Source organism: Humulus lupulus, chromosome 3 (assembly GCF_963169125.1).
Source record: "Humulus lupulus chromosome 3, drHumLupu1.1, whole genome shotgun sequence".
Taxonomy (NCBI): domain Eukaryota; kingdom Viridiplantae; phylum Streptophyta; class Magnoliopsida; order Rosales; family Cannabaceae; genus Humulus; species Humulus lupulus.
Genome location: NC_084795.1, coordinates 238,873,532 through 238,888,087, shown reverse-complemented (window position 1 = coordinate 238,888,087; position 14,556 = coordinate 238,873,532). Strand labels below are relative to the sequence as shown.

The 14,556-nt window shown below is 34.6% G+C and overlaps 1 long non-coding RNA gene across 1 annotated transcript; it reads left to right on the top strand.

The window, feature by feature from the left end:
• Positions 1-274: 274 nt before the first annotated feature.
• LOC133821574 (uncharacterized) lies at positions 275-837 on the top strand. The gene is made up of 3 exons (XR_009887677.1): positions 275-411; positions 502-543; positions 747-837. It is a non-coding gene; the product is annotated as an uncharacterized LOC133821574 (long non-coding RNA).
• The last annotated feature ends 13,719 nt before the right edge of the window (positions 838-14,556 follow it).

The following is a 14,556-nucleotide window of genomic DNA, read 5'->3' as shown; positions in this document are numbered from 1 at the left end:
AGTTATTATTGTACTAGAAATTCTACTCATTTCCATGCTTATTTTAAGGGTAGCGATGATACTAAGTTTTGAAGATTGGGAGTCTATTCAAAGATTTTAGTTTGCATTTGACATTAGTTGCTTCTACTTGCAAACTCTGGTTTTTTGCTTCTGTCATAGTAAGGTTTTCTAGTTAAAAGTAGATTTTAAGTCAGATTTTTCAATACTTGCTTCAGTACTTTTAATTTGTTTTTGTCTCTCTTCATAGTTTGATGCTGCAAAATTAAGAAAGCTATTTCAAATGTTGGTTTATCTTTGCAGGCACCTGAATTCTTTACAACTGCTCCAGCCCTTGTGATACCAAAAGCTATTTCAAATGCTAGTTTAGATGCTTCTCAGATTGATTACTATGAAATAAATGAAGCGTTTTCTGTAAGATTTTAGCACTTGTAATCCCTATACTGTTCCTGATTTAGTAAGCATTTTTTTTCATTCATTTATATTTGTCCTTCTTCTCTCTAGGTTGTAGCTCTAGCCAATCAAAAGCTGCTTGGTCTTAATCCTGTGAGTTTGGAGAAAACTAGATTATTTCTTTCAAGTTGATTTACTCTTAAGTCTGAAATGTATGCTATTTTAAATGTGATCACTCTTCCATTTTCTGCAATTTTTATAGTCATTCATCTGTCCACAATGCATTTCAGCTTTGCTCCATTTTGTCACTATCCTTATCTACATTTTTTTACTCTTCCAATTTCCAAATATCTCAGGAAAGCCTTAACGTACATGGTGGGGCTGTATCATTGGGACACCCATTAGGATGCAGTGGAGCTCGTATCTTGGTCACATTGTTAGGGGTAATCTATAAGCTTTCCTTCTCTTGCAATGCATTCCTAGTTTGACATTCTAATATCATTTATATAGTTCTTTGGTTTTGTTTACATGTTTTCTTAATGATCTAAAGTCATAGTTCGTGGTCATATCTAAGCTTATGCTTTCTACATATACTCATGTGAAGTGATCTCGTGTTTGACATTTATTCTTTTAAATTTCTATTGAGAGTTTAGCTGTGGAATAAAAGAGACATTGGTAACTATGCTCTCTCTGATATATTTTACTTGCACTAATTTTATTCCAATGGGTAACTAGTTCATATACTGTAAACTTTAGGATAGAAAAGTTCAAAAATTTCTTTACTCTGTCATTATTTTGTGCTTGACTAGTACTAGAGAAGGTGAGGCTTTTAACTATCCAGAAGCTGTAATAATAACTATTGTCCTTTCTCATTAAACAAACTGAAAAAGGTTGAATAAAACAAAAAAACATTTATACTCTACTGTCACAAAAATGTACAAGACTATTTCTGGATGATCAAACAGAATTAACTTAGATAATCTTTAAGAAAATGGCTAACTCATTAGAGGAGAAAACATTTCTCTCTACTAGCTAAACATGATACCTATGGGAACCAAGATATAGAAACATTTTAAAGTTAGATATTTATAGTCTAAAGAAGAAGAAACTAAAGAAAGCATTAATATTCATGTACAGAGTCATTTGTTACAGCTATACTTCAAAGATATCTTTGTGATATTACAGCTATACTTATACTAGAGAAACTAGATTCATATTGTTTTATGCATAATTTTATGAAATATATGAATATTGCATCTGGTCTGGGATTTCTTTTTCTTCTGTTGTTATATGAATATGCATGTTGTTATAGCCAGCCATGGGTAATGTTTCATGAGCAATTTTTTCTTCAAATAATTCATGTGTCATGTTGTTTATGGTATATCTTAGTTTCTTGTTAATTATTTAATTATTTAGGTTTCTTCCTCCAGTAATGGATGTGAGATTCTAACTAGTCTAGTATTGGTTATCTGAAAATCTCATCTTCTCAAGCTTCAGATTTTTTTTAATTCATTTTGGTATCTTAGTAGTGATCACTGCAAGCATAACAGTTGTTATAGGTCCTTTCTTTCATTCTCTCTCTCTCTCTCTGACCATTTCTAAATGTTGATGTTTGTCTGTGTTGCTCTTATAGATATATTTGTTATCTTGATACATTTCACAAGCCTTGTTTTAAGTTGCATGTTATGTTGCTTCGGTCATTGTTTTGTATGGTAGTACATCTTGCTATACCATGCTGTTTTGTCAAGTTTTGGAGTTATTACAAATTTAATTTAAACTTTATATGCTTACAGGTAGAAACTAGCTTAAGTCTTATGTTCTTTGTACGCCCTGATTTTCCCACGGGCTGATTAGCGAGCTGAGATACGGCCTAATCATAATTACCACGTGGACATCCCCAAGACCGGAGCTGCAGCCATAAGGTCCTACCTCCTTAGCTCGAGGTAACCTAAGGGTCCGCCAAGATTACCTAAGGACTGAGCCCAGACTCATAAGGTCACAGGTCGTGTGAAGCATCCAGATCGTGATGCGAGCTTGAGTTGGAGGCTATGACCCTTTATAAAGTCAACCACGCAAGGTAAACGTGCATATATCAGACATCACATGTCTGATATACCCCTGAATTCTCGGACACGCAGTAGGAACGTGCGTATTCAGACACCCACGACTGGGTTGGGCCGTGCGGCCCATTATCCCCTTACCTATTGATTTGACCACACTTATGTGTCAGGTTTAGGAATTAATCATGAATGTCATAGAGTTGATACGATAGGTAAGAAGGTCACGGGATGACCTTCTTACCAACTCTCAGGTGCCTTCTCCTATAAATATGGAGACCCTGGGAGTTAATAGAGGTTGGATTCTCTCTTGTAAGAAATACCTTGTAATCAAATATCCAGTATATAGCAATAATATTGACTAGTGGAGTAGAAGGATTTTAACCTTTGAACCACTTAAAAAATGCATTATTGTGTCACCAACTCATTTCTAAGATCATTCATCTATTTCGGTTCAACATAAGCACTAATCCCTTTATCTTCTTTTCTTAATTTCTTGTTGGCGAAGAACCGCGTCAACATTCTTAATAATAAAAGGACTTTTTTTTTTACAATGTGTATGTATATTGAGATGATTTCTTTGGAGCAATTCTTGACAACATTTGTAGTTGAGGCCTTTAGAATGGAAGAATGTATTTCACTAATTTTTGTATACATTTCTTGTTTTGTATTTAGTGATAAAGGAATCTGAATTGGGCATAAATTATGTTGTAATATGATTTCTTAAGCCTAGACTAGTAGACTAAATATTGTAATTACATTTGAGTAATTAATAAAAATCTATTTATGTTACCTTATTTAGCTTCAACTTTCATATTTGTTTTCCTAGTTTTGTGTAAGTAAAAAAAGATTATGTTTCTCTAAGCTAATATAACACATGTGTTATACTAAAGTGTAGTATAACACAAATAATGTGTTATACTAAAGTGTAGTATAACACAAAAAATGTGTTATACTAAACTATAGTATAACACAAAAAATGTGTTATACTATAGTGTAGTATAACACAAAAAAAGTGTTATACTAAAGTGTAGTATAACACAAATTTATAAGTATTGAAATGTGTTATATAATCGACAATAAATAACATAATTAAACACTTATCTATATATTAAAATAACACAAAAAGTGTGTTATCGTTGACAGTATAATAACACATCTGTATAACACTGATAAAGTGTTATGTAAAGTACCCTGACCTACGATAGCATAGCCGGTCTTAACACATCAAAAAGTGTTATGGTATGTTTTGATAACACATTTTCGGTGTTATTAAAAGCATTTTTTCTTGTAGTGGCTTCTGCTTTGGCTGAAGGGTCTGACACTGGCCGTAAGCGTGGCTCAGAGGGGAGACGTCCTTCTTCTGCCTCTCATAAGAACAGGCTCCTGGAGGATGCTTTCATAGGGGGTTTCGAGTCTACGAACACCCCTCCTCTGCCGGTTGAGCCAATTATGACCGCTGTTTCTGAAACTACCCCTAAATGTCAGGAATCAGGGGCTGCCGAAGTAACAGGTGTTGACACTCTCAATGTTGACGTTTCCTTATTACCACCTGCTGCTTCTGAGTCTCATCTAGGAGATGTCATTGTTGTGTCTCCGAAGGGTACTAGTACTTTTGAGTCACCTAGTACTTTCTTGGAGCAGCTAACGACTTCTACCGTGCAGACGCCGGTGTACCTTCAAAGTGATCTGGGAGAATATGATAGCTTATTTGTACGCCCTTCCAAGATGTATTCTTCTGGAGTGGGAACAATTGCGCTCGCGTCTGATAGTGTTATGGTGTCGACGTTAGCAGAAGGTGGGAAGCTGGCTGCCCCCGTTGCTTCTGCTGCTGCATTAGCAGGGGGAGAAGCAAATGACAGAGCAGGAGTAGTGTCAGAATATGGTCCTTCTGCGTCGATGGAAGTGATGGAGGAAATGCTACGCATAAGCAGACCCCATCTACCTACAGAAGCAATTGGATCGTTGAGTGGGCAAGGTGATCTGCTGCAGCAAGTATCAGACCACATTTGGATGGTAAGTTGGTTAAAAAATTAGGCCCTTTTTATATCTCGTGATATGTGTATAATGTTATTTTTAATGAGCGTAATTGATGTGTAACAAAGCTATGTATGCGCTTCTGCTGCAAGGCGAGAATATGCGGCGGCTATACAGAACGGCTCTAAACTGGCGAAGCAGATGGTGAAATTAGAAGAGGAGCGGATGGGGAGAATGATGGCTGAAGCAAATCGGAATGTGCTTGATTTCTTGGTTCGACGACGTGCCTAAGGCTGAAATGTTTTTCGTTTCCCACAGACAGCGCCAATTGTTGAAGCAACAATTTGTCTTTCTATATCTGGAGGTAAAACCCAATGATGGATGATGCTCTGTCACTATTCCGGTGATGAAGTTTGCCTTTGACTCGTCGAGATCACCTGCAAGAAAGACACTCCGATGCTTAAGTCAGTTCAAAGTTCCATCCCTTTGCCCTTCTATGAATCTTATATTTATAGGACAAAATATGTAAAGCAGTTAGTTAGTTCAAGCAAACTCTGGGATGTTGGGATGAAATAACCGAATTTTCCTCCAAAAATACTGTTTTTTAATGTCTCGTTCAGGGGTCAGAGGCGCGGACCGCCTCTGACCCGTAGCTTCTACCATCGGAGCTTCTGCATACCAAAACGAACCGTTTTGAATGTTCAATAAATGAGGAAAGGATTTTCGGGCCGAACATTTTGGGCCCAACAATAACTATGTGTAATTTTTCCTATATCCAAGACCCTCATGTAAAATCAAAAAATCAAATAATAAAATATAACCAAAGAGAGCTAGACACCAAAATAAGAAAAAACACACGCGTAACCAATTGCCGTCCTAATAATGTATCATGGAATAAACAAATGTCATTTGATTTTTAAAATAATAATAATAAAATTGTTTTAATTGTCTTAGTCTCTTATTCTTCTTTAAATTTCCTTTTGTTTTTGTATGAATACATTGTTCATACATACAATGGGGCTCTCTGTCTCTCCCTTGTCGCTAAAAATACCAGCTCATCTTAGAAATGACTCCTCTCATTCTCAATATGCATCAATTAAATCCAAGCCAACAACCAAATCCTCCTCTTACGACGTCGTTTCTCGCTCTAATTACTCCACTAATAATAACTTGATTATTCATCCTAAAGAAAGGTTGTGTGGCCGAATCAGATGTTTTAAACCTTTATCGAACGGCCAGGCCAGGAGGTTCAATTCTTTTCAAGTACGCTTTGATTTCTCTCCTAACTTTATTCCATGTCTCTTATGCTTTATATCAACTAGGGCATCAATTTTTAATATTGTGAGTTGTACTAGATAAAATAGTTATGATTTAAACGATATTAACTACATATATACTTAGCTATACATCTAATATGAATAAGTAATATGTTTATGTTTAAATCTTTTAATTTCACAAAACATTATGCTTGAAGATTCTCCGCCATATTTTTCTAATACAATATCTAAAAATTATTTTCTAATACTGATAAAATTCTCTATTTGCCGAGAATATTGAAGTGAAAATTAATGTACTCACTAGGCATGCACTCAAGTCGGAGATGGTGAAGTTGGTGATCCTGCTGTGGTGGACAAAGTTTCAAATTTTGGATATGTGTGGTTAAAAGTCGTGAGGCCCTATTCTATAGTTGGAATAATTGTAGCGTATATGTATGTGACTTTTTACACACTGAAAATAATTAATTGGATGTAACATATATAGAATTAAATTACTCATACCATAATTTTTTTATTCTTTTTAACTGGTTTGCAGCTCTGAGTTTACAAGACTGTTGACCGAGAGCCCAGGTTTGTTTGGGTGGTCTCTACTAATTAAGGCATTACCCGCAGGCCTGGTTGCTTTTATATGTTGGAATGCCTATTTTATAAATTGAATTTATGACGTTGTTATTTCCGAGGTGGATATTCCCAAGTACGTAACATGTTTTAATAAATTAACGTTATACACACTTATTTTACTATGGGTTGATATTTGATATCTTAATGTGTCCAACACTACATTATGTAATACTCTATCATTTGTTAGTGATACTGCATAATACTTATTAAAGTAAAATGTGTGAGATCGGATATTGGATTGCACCAATAGCAGTATGCCACTTTTTGTAGAGTTGAGCAACACTAGTACCCCTTGGCAATACTCTTTATTTTGCACACTCAAAATGCACACAATGATATGGTATATATTTTAAACTACGCATAAAATAGTAGGTCTTACTCTAAAATAAATTAAATGATTTAAGATGTATGATACATCATTGTGTACATTTTGAGTATGTAAAATGAGTGTGCTTGTCATTTTAAGCATTGATATAAGATACTCTATCATGCCCAACATCTTAGACATGGCATATCGTCATTAGCGCGATTTAATATCCAGTCTTGTGCTAATAACAATATGTCATGTGTTAGAGTGTTGGGTACCCTAGCACTTCTCTATATATATTTATATAATTGGAGGATTTTATTATATAATGTTTTTTCAGACCGAACAAACGTTATTTACGAATAGCCGCGGGTGAAGTTTCAGTAAAATCAGCATGGTTATTGGTGATATTTTATTTGTTGAGTGGGTTGTCGATTGTTGGATTAAATGCAGAACCACTCATTACTGTTCTCTATGGCGTTGGTCTTTTACTTGGCACCATCGATTCAATTCCACAACTTAGATTCAATATATTCTCCTCTTCTCCAACTCATCTCCTGCTTGCTGCGGTAACTATATAAAATATAAATACATATATATATATAGATATCTTGTTATGTTAAAACTAATGTTCGGTAACCTTGCATTGAAATTGAACTCTCACATGTTAAGTAATTTAGATAAAGCATTGAAGATATTTTGTTATGGCCGGTATACTTGTATTAGCTTTTGAACTATTTTGTTTAAATAACACAAAGTAATAAATTAATTATTCAGACAGGAGGGTTACTCATCAATAACATGGTGTTATATGCTATGCTAGTAGAACTACACTTGGACTTACATTTGAGTGGAGGTGTGTTGAAAATTTTCTATACCATATAGTCTCATATGGAAGATAATAAAAATGAGTGGGATAATGATTTTGTTTTTTTTATCTTTATACAGATATATAAGATGTGGAATTCATTAACTTTTATGAAATTGGCTAAAAATTATTATGGCATGTTCGCATTGTATGATATTGAGATTCTATATTATACTATAACTTTGGATATCAATTTGGCACGTAGATCAGGTTTTGCCATCACCACATTTATAACATTATTCGTTATGGTCGTCATTGTCTCTACAAAAACCCTTACAGAAGTTACAAGTGATATTAGGTAAGTGTAGTTTTCTATTTTGTTTATTTTGTTAGAATATTACATATATTGAATATCTTCAAAATTATTCGAAATATGAAATTCCGTATTATATGTTTACCAAGTGAATAAATTAAATATTTTAAGTGATTAAGTTTTTTTAACAGAATCAGAATATGTTCTAACAACTAAGCGAATTGTCTCAACAGATTATTGCATAAATAAAAAACAAGTATAAAAAAATTAACACCAAAAATTTGTTACGTGATATTCGGAAAACCTAGTCCACAGAGCCACACCCAAAGATGAAACTGATTAGTAAGGTATCACAAAGTACAAAATCACAATTAATTAATACATAGATAGGTTTCCTCTATACTTATGCCGCAAGCTTTTGTACATCCTTCAACAAATTCAGTTTCTTGATAAGACACCAACGCTCTTGAACTCTTTACAAATGTTGATGAATGTTTTCTTCCTCACGAAGAAATTCTTATCAAAATTTTATCCTTAAAATTGTTGAACTCGTTATTAATAGATGCCACCTGTTTTTACACGAAATAAATTAATACAAAAAAAAAAAAAAAAAAAGCTACACATCCCCTAAATACTAGATTAAGTTATCTACTCTTAATCTTACAAAAAGAACTCTCTCAAAAATACAATTGATATTAAAAAATAAGATGTGAAAGAGCTAAGGAATTATAGCTGAAATTGTCTTTCAAAGCAGGCCACGAAATTTGCGAAAATCAAAAAAAGAATTGCACAAATTATTTATTTAGAAAATTCTGGCAATCTGTCAAATTATGTTGTTACAAATTGAGAAACTAACTGAATAGATAGTGGAATCTTGACAATCCAGGTTCATTCCAACGAATTTTTTTGATTAATTGAATTTCTAATCATTTCATGGTTTAGCCCATGAAATGCAGTAAAGAATTAGAATATAATAAAATATTATTTAAATGAAGATGGTTGAAAATGGTATCTTTATTATACAAAGTTTTCTTTTTCAAAAAAGGAAACTACATTTTTTTATTCTTTCTTTTCACAACCACCCATTACCACGAATCTTATCAATAAAAAATATCATAAAATATTCTTTAATAAATTGACAAAAAATCTCAAAGTCTAGAAAAGGAAAAGAGTATTTTATTTAAAGAAAAATCATCTTATAAATAAAATAATCTTTTCCCGGTGAATATCAACATCAATGGATGAAATATCAAGTAAAAAATTGTCATAAGAAAATATGATAATTTCTAGAGAATTAAGACTTAAGAAAACAAATCTAGAAAAAAAAAAGTTTTTGCGACAAATCATAAACCTATCGGGACAACTACTTCAAACTTGTCAAAAAAATCATTTTGAGTTATAAAATATATTGTCTATTTAAGATAGTCAATTTAGGGTTTTACAATCTCCCCATTTGGCATCTTTTTAGGCAAAAATCTATTATTTTATCCTCACTCAAAAGTATGTGCAAAGCACACATTAGTTGAAGCATAGAGTTTACTCAAAACTCCTCCTGCATAAGAAATAAAAAAAAAACATGGCACAGAATAATAAAACATCTTCCAACATCAATCAATTAGCACAAGAACAAGAAATTTTTTGTATCCCCCCTAAATAACTCTGATTCCCATTTTTGTCTATCGAAAGAGCCAAAAGGAACATCACCAAGAGTCAAACAAACTTCCACCATAGTTCATCACCATGGTTGCATACACGTACATGTTAGATGAAAAACGAAACAAAGAAAGAAGAAGAAGAAGAAGAAGAAGAAGAAGAGAAAACGAAGTGGAAGAAAAAACAATGGGTAACAACCAAAACAGCACAAAAATTGGGAAAATGAACAAAAATTTCTTATCTAAGAATATGATCTTCAAAGCACAAAAGAAATTGTCAATATTTCTATTATTCCCACAAACGATCAACCATTTATAGTTTTTTTTTTATAATAACACAAAGGTATATGTATAATTATAAAAAATGCCAAAATATCATTTTGTGCCCAAAATCTTTCATGACCTATCCATTGAGAAAGAACCAAACATTAGTACATTTTTACAAAATTTTACTATAAGAAAAATAGTTAGTCATATCCCATTAAATATTTAAAGTGAATCAGATGGTGTATATGAGTTTTAATATATTGTTATACCACTAAAACCAATCTTAAGCATTTGTGTGCGCATGTGAAAGTATGGGACATTGCCCATTGGTGACACTTTTTTAGCTTTTTTCGCAAGTTGCATGAAGTACCCAACTCAGACGCTTTCACACTACATCTGTAACGCCCCAACTCCAGGGACCGTTACGGTGTGCCTTGTAAATAGTGCTAAACTCGCTAATCGAGTCATTTAGCCAAAAACGTGTAACTAAGTATGATTAGCGGTTTAGGGATTAAACATTTTGGTTAAGATGTAACATTTCACTAAAACGTTTAATATGTATACTGGGATTTCGAAAATATAATTTAAGAGTCTATTACAGAAAATATTTACAACAGGCCGTTCTAAGCGGCAAAACAGGGTTTAACCCTAGTTCCACTTTAAACCTCGGCCGTGGTGGTCGAGCAGCTGCATATGTACACATCATCACCTAAGCTCTCCAACTCAAGGATGGTCCAGCTTCCTCTTGCCTTTACCTGCACCACATAGCACCCGTGAGCCGAAGCCCAGCAAGAAAACACAATAAAGCATGACATAATATCAACAATAATCATAATAGCCAATCAGGACCAACGGTCCAAAACAGATAGGTGACAATAGCCAAAAGTCACAGAAGTGGGTACAGCTCCTTCTAGCCATGTGACGATAGGGTCACCAGGGCTTAATTGATAAGTGGTTCCTTCATAAGTTTAATCAGGATAGGTGCATGGTGATTAGTCACCAACATAACAATCCTCCCGACTCTAGAGTCGTAACTAAGGACAGCGTCCCCCAGCCATGTGACAAACAGTCACCGGGGTCATATACCTTGGCTGAAAACATCTGGTCTTAGACCAGGTAAGCGCTTATAGTTCTCATTGACCTTCTGGTCGGTCCAGCATTAATACCCTATATGGGTCATTCAATGCCAACCTCGATTAGATCTAATCTTCACTTGGCTCGACGTTCACAACGCACTGCCACTTCTGATTCTTGGGTCGGTGAAGCACGACCAGTGCTCAGCCCGTGGTGAACTTAACTAATAAGTCACAGCTTCACAGACGGATCTAGCACCATTGCCGATTCTGACTAATAAGCCAGCGCCATACACAGGTAAGCCATGCCACCAAACATATATCACATGTCCAATATCCATAAACAAGGCATTCAGCATGCTTACTCAACAAGTATTAATACAATTAGGACCATGCACAAACCCAGAGGCACAGGCTCTGAACAGCGTCATATTCAGTACTCAAAGCATGTCCTAATCACATGTTTCTCATGCATCATACTTAACAATCCAACATGCATCAATAGCAGCCACGCATGTCACGTATACAAAGGGTGCAGTTTTCTTACCTCAGATTCGAGCTAGAATGATTTAAAGAACGACCCTTGAGCACGATCAACTTTTAGTCCTTTAGCGGTCACCTAGTCATAACCAAATATAAGATACCATCAATAAAAATGATCAACATAAGTTCCCAAACCAATATCTAGCCTCCGGGACATCAATCCCCACTTAACCGGGTACTAGGTTCAACCCCGAGGCCTAAGGCTTGAATCCCCAAGCTTAAAACACCATTCTGGTCAAAAAGATCACTAAGGGCCGCGGCGCGCCCCTCAGACAAAGGCAGACCTCCCTGCCAGACGCCAAGGGCCGCGGCGCACCACAGCCGTGCCGCGGTGCCCAGCCCAGACTAGCCAAAAACTCAGCACGCAACACCATATTTTCCCCTGCGTTTTCCCTTGAAACCAGCCCTTCAAACCTGTCCCAAACTCCAACCTAACACCCAATTCAACCACCAAACATCACTTACAACTCACCCTCATCATAACCCAAGTTAAACCTCAACTAAACTTCCATTAATTCTCAACTAACACATCAAAATCCTTAACTGAAAACTTAATAGAAAAACAGGGTATAGCTCAAAACTCAGGTTCAATTCCTTACCTTAAGTTGGTTTGAATCCTTCCCAATAGCTGAGCTAAGTCTAAAATCCCCAAGCTTTGATTTCCCTAGCTTGTTCTTCAATTGGCTCTAAAAAATTTGAAAGGAAGATGAAGGAGAAACCTTGTACGGGAGGGAAGGAGAAGAGATGAGGATGGGCTCTGTTTCTGTTATAATTCTATAGCCTTCTAAACCCCAAAAAGCTTATATAAATCCTTAAGGTCAAAAGACCATAATGCCCTTAAGCCAAATAAATCCCTCTAAAGGCTTCCGAGGGTAAAACCGTCCTTTCCCGCCTATCTCGTTAATTATAATTAACGCTCTCCAGTTCCCGCTATTCTCAATATTCCCAAATACCAATAAATCATATCTCATTACCCTTTAATTCTCGGTAATGCTCTAGTCATCAAAATGACCCCGAGACTCACCCCGAGCCCCGAACTTAAACCCGTTATGACTAGACCGAACACTTACATCTCATGATCGTCTCATGCCGAATAGCTCGAACCAATCCACCTTATAATGTGGCTATATTAATTAATCACAACCATGCACCCAAAATATACAATTACGCCCACAGCGGCCAAATTACCAAAATACCCTTATAATAATAAATACTCCCATATGCATGCATTCACCATCATATAATAATATAATTCACGTAAACATGCATATAATCATTAAAATACCATAATAAATCAATTATGGCCCTCCCAGCCTCCTAATCAAGGTTCTAAACCTTATTAGGAAATTTGGGGCATTACAACATCGTGGTAGCCATTTTCACATGGTAGAGTATCTTCTACATAACTTTAGTTACATAGTTCCAACTTACCCAACGATGACTTTCACACACAAATGCAGGTAGCTCTATTCTTAAGATGGAACATTAGACAATATCAAAAATGTTATACTCACACACCACATACACATATTGATTCACAAAAATATTAAATGGATAGACCTATCTATTTTTCGAGACCACTAAGCATGATATATTAACTAGAAAAGCTAACCAATTAGTAAAATAATGTTAAAAACTAATGTTTACAATTTTCTCAATTTAGACAAGATCATGACAACTTTTGAGCAACACATTGTCAAGGATATGGCAAAAACAATATAATAAAATTTAATTTAGTACAAACCCCAAGGATTTCCTAAGGGAATCAAAATTGACCGCATCTAGGGCTTTTGTGAAAATATTTGCATTTTGTTTAGCAGTCTCAACATATTCTAAGACCAAAGTTTTATTTTCAATAAGTTCCCTGTGTATCGAGACACATCATCAACACAAAAATATTTTTTATAGGAAATTTTCAAATGTTTTCCCCATCAACATGGTTCATACTTACCAAGAGAATGTTTACCCACATTTGGTAAACCATGAACATGATTCACACTTCCAATTTTTCTCAAGTTTTCAGAATCCACATGACCATGTATTTCATAACTCAAATTTGTATCACTTATTGAGTCTGTGTGACAAGTGTGTGATTGAGATAATGTGTAACAATTACCAAGAGATTTACAACCCTTCAATACACAATTTCCATCTTGGTCAAGCACAAAAAAATCATTATGAGAAAAATTTACAAACAAGTCTTGGTCACAAATTTGACTTATATTAATTAAATTAGTTTTAAGTCCATCAACCAAAAGAACATTTTGCAACTTTGGTAATCCCTTAGAATTTAGAGTGTCACTTTCAAGTACCTTACAAGATATACCATCTCCAAATGTGACTTCCCCATTTTTCAAAGTCTTGAAGTTAGTGAGTATGACTTTTTTACCTGTCATATGCCTAGAACAACCACTATAAAAAAAACCAAGATTTAGAAGCACATGTTCTACGACAAGTAAAGGCTGCAAGACATTTGAATTTATTTTTCTTCACCCAAACTTTCTTAGGCACAGTCCTTTTCTTTAAGGGCATTTGTCTAAAATTACCATGATGTTTAAAGTAATTCTTTTGAAGAAAATTCATCAAGGTAAAATATTTAGGTTGAATATGACCTTTCAATCCACATAAATGGAAAATTGGAATAAAATGACCAGATTTTTTTATTCTAAAAAACTTTGGTCTATTTCGCATGTGTTGCGACAGATTGACAAGTTGAGGACACATGAGTTTGAGTTCCTGTAGAAGGGTCAATCGACGAAATGATAGGAAGATTTCTATAAATAAAAAATTATTTTTCCTTTAGGTTTAGATCCATTTGATCCTAACCCTAGAAAAATCACCTTTTTTTGACCTGCAAGAAAAACATCATCCAAAACCATCGATCTAAGATTAAGCATTTTGACACCTTTCACCATTTCATCAACTTCATTAGACAAACGTTTGATTTCAGAATCTTTAGCAACAATATCAATTTCATATTTTTTTAACAAGAGAGTCAAGTTCTTCATTTCTCTTCTTGAGAACTTTGTTATTATTTGTCATCAAACGATTATCAGAACACACTTTCAACCATTGATCATACATGCATTTGTATGATTTTTTCAAGGAATCATCATCCAAATAGGATACATTGGAATCACCATCGGAACCTTCATTTTTTGAAATAATATTATTTAAATAGAGAAGGTTCTCATTCACCTACATAGAAAGGGGTACGCCAGAAAAAACAGAAGTTAAGACAATATTATAATTTTCTTCCCCATCACTACTT